A 14,041-nucleotide genomic window follows, 5' to 3' on the forward strand; every position below is an offset into this window, starting at 1 on the left:
CCACGATTTTAAAAATCATTGTAAATTGCCTACGATTTTTTGAAATCGTGGGAAAATTCAATTAACAAAGATTATTTTAAACCGTCGCTAATTTGTCAACGGTTTTCAAATTCAAAAACTATCGTTAAATTGGCGACGAAATTCAAAATACCACTGGAAAATATAGCGACGCTTTTCTAAATTAACATTTTTTATAGTGCCTTTCTACCATGTAAGCTTGTTTTCAATGCTAGTCGTTCCTCCGATTGTTTTCCATGTTCAAGGTTGCTTGGAACCTTCACACCTGAAGATTTCATACATATATTTTTGAATATCTTTCCATATCGAATTAGCGATTAACTTCTCGGGACACACGAGTGGACTATTCGAGCAGTATAGGATGAAGTAGTCTCATAATCTTCTGATCATTTGTTATTTGCCATCACGAAATCCCCTTGAATATCCCCTTTTCCCTCAATTTCAGGCCATGGAAAATCCAAAAAAACTGCCAAATGTGCGGCTAAAATAATCATAATCATCGCGATGATCCATGATCTTCCTCAACTCCCGAGGATCACCAATAAGCACTGCTTTCCTTTTCTTTTACCAATGCTGAAAACCATGGAAACAGTGTGCATCAATGGGCTTCTGCTGTTATAGTAGGTGTCGAATGAGTCAACTTTTGACTTTGATTTTATTGACTATTATGTAAAAATAATATTTATTTTAATAATATTTTACGATTTTATCTTATTATAACATTTAATTTATTTGTATACTCATGTAAGATGCATATATAAAATTTTTGAATATGAAAAAGATACCATGAGATCTTACGCTCAACGTAAGGTAATAAAACTCATTAGGAAGTGCATCATATATTTTAAACATATTCCTAGTCGAATTAGCTGAGTGAAATAAGGATAAAATCCCTTGAGCTTGAGACTAGAATATGTGAAGGAAACATCATGTTTCATTGGTAAGGACATTAAGATGTCTATTTGAAACATTCACTACTTTTTAATTTTAAAATCTTATTAATTTTTTTTCCTTTATAAAATTCGAATCCTTTAATTAAAACCCTCATGCATTTAAAAATTTAAAATTGAACTTCAAAATAAAGTATAAAAATCTCTAATTAAATAATTAACATAATCTTTAAAACATTAACTATCAAGCTAATCGGAAAATAATGTCTCTCTGGAATGTACTACCGGACTCGACCTACTCAAGTGTCAGCGTTGTAATGGCCCGTATTTCGTATTTGTAAATTTGCGGAATTATTTAAATTTTTTTTCTTTTTAAATAAGTAACATGCCTCATTCATAAAATAAACTGTTAAAAAGATTTAATGTTTTAATGTAACAGCGGAAGCAAATATTGTTTTCAAACCACAATTTAAAAATAATGCGTCAAAGTAAAAACTGAGTTTGAGCATAAATAGTAAATGATAAAAAATGAGGTTCTCGGGTTCCTACTACTGGCGACCCAAGCTAGCTCACTGGTCCCCGCCCTCGGTCCCGACCTCATCAGTATCTACAAAAATCAAGTCTAGTAAGCCTAAAGACTCAGCATGCATATATCGTGAATAACAAGTAAATATATCATAAAATTTCGTGTATCATAAACATATCGTCTCGTAAAGCGTAACGTGAAAATCATGTCATGAGTAATTATAAACGTGCACACCTGAAAATCATACGTAAAAGCTTTGCTCGATAGAGCTCTGTCATAACATATTATATCGTAATTTTTCTGTAGAGATAATGTTCAACGCAAGTGGCCCTTAACATAACATGAATCGTCTGATCAGACTAAACCACAGTATACTGGGCAGTAGAGATCATCACAGCCCTTGGACTGGATATCCGTACCCATACGTAATCGTAAACCGGTCGTAAGTCACCGGGTGAAGCAATCCCATAAGCGTAAGGTGGCCACAATACATATCGCATATATCTCAAAAATAACATTTTATATTTTATGCACGTAATATAATTATAACCCTGTTTTACCGAATGAGTTGGATTGTTCCCAGGCTCACTGCGACCTAATTCTAACATGAGAACATGAAAATAAACTTAATGTAAAGGCCCGTATTCTTATTCATATTTTTGCGGAATTATAAAATTTTTTATAAATAAATAATTATCTCGCCTCATTTATAAAATAAACATGTAAATAACTTTAACTTTAAAATAACAGCAGAAACAAATATTGTTTTCAATCAACAATTTAAAAATAATCCAATGTAAACAACAATTTAAAAATAATCCAACGTATTAAAACTGAGTTTGAATAATAAAAGGTGCATAAACCAAAACATGAGGTCCTCGGGTTTTCTACCGCTGCCACAAGATAGCTAACTGGTCTACGCCCTCCATCTCGACCTCATCAGTACCTACAACAATCAAGTCTAGTGAGTATAAAGACTCAACATGTATATATCGTGAATAACAAGTAATATATATCATAAAATCGTATGCAACGTAAAAATAAAGTATCGTAAAACGTATGGTGAAAATCGTATCATGAATAATTATATCTACGTGCATATCTGAAAATCATACGTAAAAGCATTGCTCAATAGAGCTCTGTCATATCATATCATAATTTTCTGGTAGAGACAATGTTTCTATGCAAGTGGCCCATATCATAACGTGAGTGCCTGATCAGACTAAACCAGAGTATACTGGGCGGTAGAGATCACCACAGCCCTTGGACTGGATATCCGTACCCATACATAATCGTAAACCGGTCGTAATTCATCGGGTGGAGAGGTCCTCGATTGCGCCTACCGACTTCCAAACCCATAAACATAAGGTGGCCACAAGACATATGACATATATCTCAAAAATAAACATTTAATATTTTATGCACGTAATATAATTATAACCTTATTTTTACCGGTCATGGGAGCATTATTTTACCTGGTCGCCAGTTACCGGTCTTAAATAAGTCTTTATTAACTTATCTCAATACTCCATCTCCAGTCCGGCTTCACTTATTTAACTGAAACGGTAACAATTAATGCTCGGTAATGGGAGCACTATTCCCATGACCGGTAACTTGCGACCGGGTAAAATAATGCTCCCATGATAGTGAGATGGCCACAAGCAATATCGCATAAATCTCAAAAATGAATATTTTGTATGCACGTAATATAATTAGCCAACATAATTAAATAGGAACAATTTCGATCTTCTTGCATTAAAATCATGTACTTGCGATATTTAAAAATACCTATATGACTTGATTGAAGAGTGAAAGAAGATATAAACATGCCTTGGTTTGTTTTGACAGAAAACAAACGAAATAACGACGCGACACGGCGGAGACGGAGTGCTCTTCACTTTCTCACGTTTTCTCTCTTAATTCTTTTAAACCAAGCATGCACCATAATTATTATAATAGCGTAAATATCGTAAAAGTAATGCATGAACATTTAAAAATATCATGATTTGTGCTCAGGGCGCTGCCAGGACCAAAATCTCACCTCGGGTGCAAAATGACTATTTTGCCTCTAGAACCCAAAAATTACCGTTTTTCCCCTGGACCTCTAAAATTGACCCGAAACTTACCAAACTCCTTAAAATAATCCAAAACATATTTAAAAACATTCTTAGACATAAATTCGAGCCCAATTCTCAACTTAACTGATTCGTTTTAAACTTGGACCGGGGTCCCGGTTTTAACCCGAATCGAACCGAAACTTAACCAAAAATTTCCCAACTTTTTATCACGCCTAAAAACACTATAATTATCCTAAAACAATGTCATTAGGTCCCTAAAACCATGGCTGGAAATTCCAGAACATAACAAACTCTCGGCCACACCCCACTAGTACACTTATATTCCAACACTTGTCTCCAACCCCTTGTATATTCGGTGCACCTCATCCCCTCACGTGTCCAGCCTTTAAGGCTCACCGTTTAGTCCTTAATGACCCTCCTAAACCAAGCCTAACCGAATTCTAATGTTGCTGCACAAGCCAAACTCAGCAAACAACCAAACCTAGCATATCTTCTCTCGGTCAAGCTAAATTCCCTAGGATCGATCTTCTCCTCGACCAAACATCCATGGCTAATTCCTAACATCTTAATAGACTCTAAAAGGTTTGAAACACAGCTTGGTTCGAGCCCATGATCGCAGCCCGCCCCAAAACCTTAAATCTTGCCAAACCGAAATACCCGACAACAAACACCGATCGGCCCCTCAAAGAAACAAACCTTGATCGATCAAGCTTCGACTCTAGCTACTAATCCCCATCCCTCTCGACAACACCAGCTCCCTGATGAATCTATACAGCAGCCCCCTTACACGAAAATTCAGAAAGATCATGAGCACAACGGAGGGAAATGAAATAGACACGTAAATATCGTAAATCTTTAATGCTCATGGCTGGATCAAAACTTTCAATGCAAGAACACATTCAGTAATATACTAGACGAGTGTGATGCAAAAGAAATGATACAATGCGTGCCTTATGATGTAATGGCTCGAGGAGAAAGTGGAGAAAACGCCGTGAGAATTGGTCTAAGCGATGATTGCAATGGCCGAAGGTTCTTGAGCTTTGCTGTTGAGAATTTCGAGCTGGTGAGGAATTCTTAGTGGGGTGTCGGCTGAGTGAGGGAGTAAATAACTAGGTTTAGGGTTAATAATATTTGGTAGCTTAATTATATAGGTAAAATATTAATTAATGGGTCAAATTTGATAATTAAAGGTTTTAAAATGATTTCAAGACCAACGAGTTTAAAAACAGGCCCATTAAATCCAAACACACTCCCGAAAAATATTTCGTGTTGAAAAAATTTTGAAGGTAATAGCTGAACCATTAAAAATCCCCCGATTTGATAAAATTTGCATATTGTTAAAAGTAAAGTCCTGCGAGTAAAAATACCCAAATAAAATCCCATTTTTGAGAAATACCCTTAAAAATACCTTAACTTAATTTATAAAAATAAATCCTATAATAAAATAATTTTCCTGAAAATTCTCCAGTCTCCGATCCTCGTTTGAACGTGAAATGCATCTAGAAATTCTAATGCATGAATTTCGTGAATTAAATCCTATCATGCATGAATTATGCCTAAAATGCATAAAAATAATAAAACATAAATTAATGAAATAAACATGCATTTAATGCTTTAAAAACAATTAAATAAAATACCATAGAAGTTTAATAACTTGCATGCATGTCAACTTTTTAAAATATATTTACTAACATGCTAAGTTACCACTTCTTAAATAAGTCTTTATTAACTTATCTCAATACTCCATCTCCAGTCCGGCCTCACTTATTTAACTGAAAAGGTAACAATTAAACTACTGCGTAAAATAAATAAATTTAAAGAAAAGAATTTAAATACTCATAAAATCCAAATCATTTTAATTTTTAAATACTAGAATTATGCATGACTTATACATAGTCTGATTTACGGGTTCTACTTAAACATCTACTTTTAAAATAAATAAAACACTTCATATATTCATAAAAATTCATTTTTAATTTAAATAATAGAAATTATGCATGATTTATACACAATCTGATTTTTCGGGTTCTACAAATCTCCCCTCTTTACAGAAATTTCGTCCCCGAAATTAAATCTTACCGAAGAACTCTGGATATCGACTCTTCATCTCTGGCTCAGATTCCCATGTAGCTTCCTCCTCCGAATGATTGAGCCATTTGACTTTCACTAGCCTGATCAGTTTGTTCCGAAGCTTTTTCTCGTGTCTGTCTAAATTTTGCACTGGTCTTTCTTCATAAGACAAGTTCGGAGTGAGTTGTAACGGTTCAAAGTTCAAGACATGCGATGGATTCGCCATATACTTCCTGAACATGGAGACGTGAAACACGTTGTGTACTCCGGCTAGATTCGGCGGAAGAGAAACACGATAAGCTAATGTCCCAACTCTGTCGATGATCTCAAATGGTCCAATGAATCTCGGACTGAGCTTTCATTTCTTCCCAAACCGCATGAAACCTTTCATCGGTGCAATCTTCACGAAAACATGGTCACCAACAGCAAACTCTAAATCTCTCCTCCTCTGATCTGCATAACTCTTCTGTCTACTCTGAGCAGTCATCATCCTATCACGCATCTTGAATACTACATCCGCAGCCTGCTGCATAATCTCCGGACCCAATTCTGCTCTCTCCCCTACTTCATCCCAATGAATAGGCGATCTACACTTACGACCGTACAGTGCTCATATTGAGTCATACCTATAGATGACTGAAAACTGTTGTTATAGGTAAACTCCACCAACGGTAGCTTTGATTCCCAACTCCCAGAGAAATCAAGAACACATGCACGAAGAAGATCCTCCAAAACCTGGATAACTCTCTCAGACTGACCATCTGTCTGTGGGTGGAAAGCTGTGCTAAACAACAACTTTGTACTCATAGCTGAATGTAGACTCTTCCAAAATGATGAAGTGAATCTAGGATCTCGGTCAGACACTATAGAAATGGGAATACAATGAAGTCTGACAATCTCCTGGATATACAACTCTGCATACTGGATCATGGAGAAATTCGTCTTAATAGGCAAGAAATGAGCTGATTTCGTAAGACGATCAACAATCACCCATATAGCATTAGACCCTCTGACTGACTTCGGCAGACCGACAACGAAGTCCATGGTGACATCTGTAGTAGCCCGAATTCCAATTGGGTAATTAACGGAGTATTGGTGATTAAGAAGGTTTAATGTGTAATTTTGACCGAGTCATGATCGGACGGACCGAAGATGGTTCGGAAGCACCGAAGAGTTCGTAAGGTCCGAAGTGAGTTCGGTGGATCCGATCATTAGGTGTCAAGAGTTGATCGACACGTGGGAGTTCGGAAGGTCCGAAGTGGGTTCGGTGGATCCGATCATGAGGTGTCAAGAGCAGCTGGACACGTGCATGTTCGGACGGTCCGAAGTGTATGATCGGAGGATCCGATCATGAGCTGTCAAGAGCCAATGGACACGTAGCGTTCGGACGTTCCGAAGTGCTGTTCGGAGGATCCGAACATGGCCTATAAATAGTGGTCGGATTTCCTCATTTTGACTCGCCAATTCAGAGAGTTCCGTAGCATTTCAGTCGTTTCTGACAGGTTCTAGTCTTGTTCCGAGATTTGGGCACTAGCGGGGAGCTGCTGGTCTTGTAGCAGAGCTGTGCTCTAGTTGGGAGCTAGCGGCATCAGCGGGCTAGCGACGGACGAAGGTTTGGAATTTTATCAGTATTTATCTCAGGATTATCTAGTTAAGTCTGGTAGATAAGTTTAGTGATGGTTTTCACTTGATGAATAGGCTTGGATTAGACCTGTTGTCTGGTTGTTCCAGTGGATTAGGATTGCTGTGATAGAGGTACGAAAGTACTATCCGAGATATCCTGGTTGAGTATACATTCATATATGTGTTGCATGATTATCTGTTGCATTGTTATATGTCATATGATGCATGCTATTATGTCACGAGTTATGATGCATATTGCATTTCATGTTGAGCCGTATTCTCCTTCGAGATAGCCTTTACTGTTGAGCTGTATCTCTTTCGAGATAAGCTATATCTTGGGGCCGCTCAGCCCTGTCTTGTGGACGCATGGACACCGAGAGTACACAGTGGCCGACGGGTCGGGAGGGCTTCGGTGGTCCGGGACATTTTAGGTCCACGTCTGTCTTGTAGTGGATGCAGTGACCCAAAGGTTGGACCGCGCGGCACTATCCACTTGGCGCCTCTAGACTGAGCAGTTTGAGATCCTTTGTGATTCCTGTTTCTTGACTACCCCGGTATCATGATCATAGCATGTGCATTTCATATAGGTCTGTATACTCATACTTTTGTACTGGGCGTTCTTATCGCTCACGTCCTCGGTTTTGTTTATTCTTGGACACCCCATTCCCTCGGGGCAGGCCTCAGGTTGGACAGCTCAGGAGGAGCAGGAGGAGGACGTTGAGTAGCTGGTTGGTTTAGTTTATCGGTATTGTTTTGTTTCGATATGGTTGTATTGGGTATTTTTATTTTGAAGTTATTCTAGACTTCGATTGGGTTGTATAACCATTATTTTGTTGACTTTTCCGCTGTTATCTCTGATTATTGTTAATTAGGTTAATTGCATGCTTAGTTCTTGATTAGTAGGTGATTCTGGAACGGGTCACTACATTTATGGTATCAGAGCATGCATACGATTTTGGGATATAGATTTTTGTTTTGGGATTTCCGTTGACCAATTTACTAGTTTCCCTATTCTATGTTGTAGCAATGGCTGACCATTTTGGTGATGAGAGTAGTCAGGGAAGTGTAGGTCGTTGGGGTGACCAGGACGATCTGTTAAGCGTCATAAGTTACCGCATGTTTCTCTAGACGTCATTCTTTCTGTTTCTACTCCGATGGGTCATTCGGTGTTAGCTAAGCGTCTAGTGATGGGTTGTCCCTTAGATTTTGAGGGTAATGATGTTGTTATTTCGTTTTGTTCATTCTCTAAGCCTGATTTCGAGGACGAAATCTTTTTAAGGGGGGGAGAATGTAGTAGCCCGAATTCCAATTGGGTAATTAACGGAGTATTGGTGATTAAGAAGGTTTAATGTGTAATTTTGACCGAGTCATGATCGGACGGACCGAAGATGGTTCTGAAGCACCGAAGAGTTCGTAAGGTCCGAAGTGAGTTCGGTGGATCCGATCATTAGGTGTCAAGAGTTGATCGACACGTGGGAGTTCGGAAGGTCCGAAGTGGGTTCGGTGGATCCGATCATGAGGTGTCAAGAGCAGCTGGACACGTGCATGTTCGGACGGTCCGAAGTGTATGATCGGAGGATCCGATCATGAGCTGTCAAGAGCCAATGGACACGTAGCGTTCGGACGTTCCGAAGTGCTGTTCGGAGGATCCGAACATGGCCTATAAATAGTGGTCGGATTTCCTCATTTTGACTCGCCAATTCAGAGAGTTCCGTAGCATTTCAGTCGTTTCTGACAGGTTCTAGTCTTGTTCCGAGATTTGGGCACTAGCGGGGAGCTGCTGGTCTTGTAGCAGAGCTGTGCTCTAGTTGGGAGCTAGCGGCATCAGCGGGCTAGCGACGGACGAAGGTTTGGAATTTTATCAGTATTTATCTCAGGATTATCTAGTTAAGTCTGGTAGATAAGTTTAGTGATGGTTTTCACTTGATGAATAGGCTTGGATTAGACCTGTTGTCTGGTTGTTCCAGTGGATTAGGATTGCTGTGATAGAGGTACGAAAGTACTATCCGAGATATCCTGGTTGAGTATACATTCATATATGTGTTGCATGATTATCTGTTGCATTGTTATATGTCATATGATGCATGCTATTATGTCACGAGTTATGATGCATATTGCATTTCATGTTGAGCCGTATTCTCCTTCGAGATAGCCTTTACTGTTGAGCTGTATCTCTTTCGAGATAAGCTATATCTTGGGGCCGCTCAGCCCTGTCTTGTGGACGCATGGACACCGAGAGTACACAGTGGCCGACGGGTCGGGAGGGCTTCGGTGGTCCGGGACATTTTAGGTCCACGTCTGTCTTGTAGTGGATGCAGTGACCCAGAGGTTGGACCGCGCGGCACTATCCACTTGGCGCCTCTAGACTGAGCAGTTTGAGATCCTTTGTGATTCCTGTTTCTTGACTACCCCGGTATCATGATCATAGCATGTGCATTTCATATAGGTCTGTATACTCATACTTTTGTACTGGGCGTTCTTATCGCTCACGTCCTCGGTTTTGTTTATTCTTGGACACCCCATTCCCTCGGGGCAGGCCTCAGGTTGGACAGCTCAGGAGGAGCAGGAGGAGGACGTTGAGTAGCTGGTTGGTTTAGTTTATCGGTATTGTTTTGTTTCGATATGGTTGTATTGGGTATTTTTATTTTGAAGTTATTCTAGACTTCGATTGGGTTGTATAACCATTATTTTGTTGACTTTTCCGCTGTTATCTCTGATTATTGTTAATTAGGTTAATTGCATGCTTAGTTCTTGATTAGTAGGTGATTCTGGAACGGGTCACTACAACATCTCCCACTTCCATTCGGGAATAGGAAGAGGCTTGAGCATACCTGCTGGTCTCTGATGTTCCGCTTTCACTAGCTGTGGGGACCCGGACGCTAATCATCTTTTTAATCATGATTGGGACTAATTAATCAATTATAATAAACAGGGTCTAAATTTTTTTTTTTTAAAATGCGGAAGGTAATGGAATCAAACTCCTATACATATCAGTATAAAAGTATAAATCTGATAAAATATACAATCATACATACTCAGGTTCAACAACTACTATCAAGTGTTTAAACCCTAGCTCTAGTCCAAGTCCGGTATCACCACTCTAATCTCGATCTGTCTTCACCTCTGTGACCCTGTACCTGTCCCACCTGTTGTCATGCACACATACAAACAAGACAACAGCCGGATAACTCCGGTGAGATATAAATATCCCAGTATAAACAATGTATTAATTGCAATCATATAAAACATATATAAAAGCATAAACAAACATCAAAACATGTATCTAATCTGATTACATGAATTAATGACTCATGATCTAATCTTATCTTATCTCAAATCTAGGGATCCCAATCTAATTTAGACTTTGGTATGCTGTATCGAGTGTGTCTGAGATAGACGTCGATCTACATCTGAAGCTCGTCGATACACCGTAAGTGTAGAGTCTTATCGGGTCTGAGAAAGACTCGGCGGTTCTGCCCTAGCTAGGCTGTCTGCCCTAGACTCGGACTCTGACTCTGTTCTAAGTCAATACATTAACATATCCATCTGATAATCTGCAAATATCAATGCTATAAAATAAAGTATGTGATTTAGGGAAACTCAAGTCAAACCTAACTTAAGTTGTGCAATCACAACTCAACATTAATTTATACCTTTCTTGCTGTCTTTCTGAATCTGTCGAAGTCTCGAACACAAGGTCTGTCAATACTCAATCTGGCAATGACATATCAATATATTCTGTATCAATATTCTAATCAAATCACAACATCTCTGTTTTACCAAATTCTGACGGTACAACCGTACAATCTTGCGATACCGGCGATACCAAACCAGTATATACCAGTTCTAATAATTTATAATCAATCCCTGTACAAATCTGATATCACATCTCATTCAATTTCATTCTGAAAATCATATCAATTCCATATTCAGTCCGTTTCTTAATCTGACTTCGATTCTACGCTGTCTAACATGTCAAGAATAACATATATGACGTGTATTCAATTCTAACAACATCATAATTTCAAAACATGTCAAAACGTAGTAAAACTTACGTCCAGTTGTAGCCTACGTCGATAGGAGCTCGGTACCGAAGTCGGATTTAAAATCTAAAAGACGGATTGATCGTAAATCAAATTCTGAAATCAAAAGCTATTTTCCTCCGAAGCCTTCGATTTCCCTTCATTTTCTCGTTTCTGAAGCAAAGATATACATATATATATATATATATATACCTTGCATGCATTACACGACGTGGCCCATTCTTTCACCGAACACGTCTCTCGCTCGGGCGGACATAAGTTTCCGCCCGGGCGAGTAACTCTCGGCCCTTGCAAATTCAAGCAGTCTCGCTCGGGCGAGCACAAACTTCCGCCCGGGCGAGTAACTCTCGGCCCTCTTCCACTAGGCACTCGCGCTCGGGCGGTTAAAAACTTCCGCCCGGGCGCGCCATCTTCGCCCAACAATTTAGTCTTCTCAAATTAATCTCAAAATGGTCCGGGTTATAATCGTGTCCACTAATAATCAATAATCTCATATTAACATGATATAAAATCTTGGGCATTACATTTCTCCCCTCCTAAGATACGATTTCGTCCTCGAAATCACAGGTATTTTATTCGTATCAACAAGGAGTATATATACAAAACTGTATGCGAATTTACATCATCGAAATAACTCTGGGAATTCTTGTCTCATATCTGATTCAGTTTCCCAGGTTGCTTCTTCTATACCATGACGAGTCCATTGTACTTTCACAAGTGGAATCATCTTCGTTCTGAGTTGCTTTTCTTTACGATCGATAATCTGAATCGATTTTTCAACATAGCTCAGAGATTCATCAAGCTCGGCCTCGGCTGGTTGTATAGCATGTGAAGCATCAGGAAGGAATTTCCTTAATAACGATACATGAAAGACATCATGTATCCCAGATAATGAAGGCGGTAAAGCGAGTCGATAGGCACGATCTCCTATCTTCTCGAGAATCTCATAAGGCCCAATATATCGTGGAGACAATTTCCCTTTCTTGCCAAATCTGACAACTCCTCTGAAAGGTGAGATCTTCAAAAATACTCGGTCTCCAACCTCAAATACCAATGGTCTACGTCGAGCATTGGCATATTTGGCCTGTCTGTCTTGCGCTGCCTTCATTTTCTTCCGAATTAGCTTCACTTTTTCTGTCATATCTCTGATCATATCTAGTCCAATTGCAGGAACTTCAGAGATATTGTGGGGACCCGGACGCTAATCCATTCCTTAATCATCATTAGGAATATTTAATCATTCATAATAAACAGGGTCTAAATTTTTTATTTTTTATTTTTTTTTTAAAATACACAGCGGAAACATAATGTAGTTAAATTCAAATTACATAACATACATAATATACAATTATTGTAGGATCTACCATAATTCAACTAGGTTCAACTACATATCAGTACTGAATCCTAAGTTGCTTCTGAAGCCCGGATCTCCACGCTATCTAGTCCAGCCTCATTCTCTTCACGACCCTGATTCTAGCCCACCTGTTGCCATGCACACATACAAACAAGACAACAGCCGGATAACTCCGGTGAGAATTACATTCTCAGTATAAATCATGTATACATGCAATCATATAAATCATATAAGAGCATATAACAAAAATCATATCCTATATCAACCTCATGATATAAATCAATAACAAGCATAAATCATATTCTAAACATGTACCCTAATCAGGAACATAATTCAATCTCTAGAATAAATCCTATTCTAAGCATGTACCAATATCAGGAACATAAATCAATATCAAGAATAATTCCTATTCTAAACATGTACCAATATCAGGAACATAATTCAATATCAAGAATAATTCCTATTCTAGACATGTACCAATATCAGGAACATAATCAATATCAAGAATAACTCCTATTCTAAACATGGACCAACATCTGGAACATGATCAATATCAAGAATAATTTCTTCTATTCTAAACATGTACCAATATCAGGAACATAATCAATATCAAGAATAATTCTTATTCCAGACATGTACCAATATCAGGAACATAATCAGTATTAATCAATACCACTCAATCTAGCTGTCACTCAGGCTAGTGACTCTACATTTTAGACTAGACTCAATCCTAGTCTAGGGATCCCGGTTTCCAGATGTGGTATTCCTATATCGAATTCCGTAAAGGATGGAACCATAATCTCTATTACTCGATATAACCAGTGCCCAGGTATTCCTATATCGAATTCCGTAATAGAAGAATTCCAATACCCTTTACTCGATATAACCAAGTATGGTGTTCCTATATCGAATTCCGTAATAGATTCCATTACTCGATATAACCAAACATCCAGTGTCCTGACCTAACCGTCAAGGACTGTAGCTCTATCGTCAATATCCTATCTTGAGACATCGTGCAATGTGCCGTGGCGATACCACCACTATCCGGCACTTCTGTCACAAGATAACTCGTCTAATACCTGTCATCTAATATCAAGAGAACAAGTATATTAATCAACTTAATGCAAATATCAATGCAATAAGGTAAAGTATGTGATTTAGGGAAACTCGAGTCAAACCTCACTCGAGTTGTGCAATCTCAACTCAACATTAATTTATACCTTTATCTTCTCACTCAGAAGAAGAAGAAGTCCCGACTCTATCTTGGTCCATTCTCAATCTGGAAATGACAATATAAAACAGGCACAATATCAATATCAGTTCTGAACTCAAGACTGTCTCTTTAAATCTGAAACGATATATCGAGAATCATAATATCAATATTCCATTCTCAATTCAACTCTGAATCTGATTAATCTGAATTAACTCAAATCAGCGGC

The sequence above is a fragment of the Primulina eburnea genome, chromosome 8 (assembly GCF_022965805.1).
Source record: "Primulina eburnea isolate SZY01 chromosome 8, ASM2296580v1, whole genome shotgun sequence".
NCBI lineage: Eukaryota > Viridiplantae > Streptophyta > Magnoliopsida > Lamiales > Gesneriaceae > Primulina > Primulina eburnea.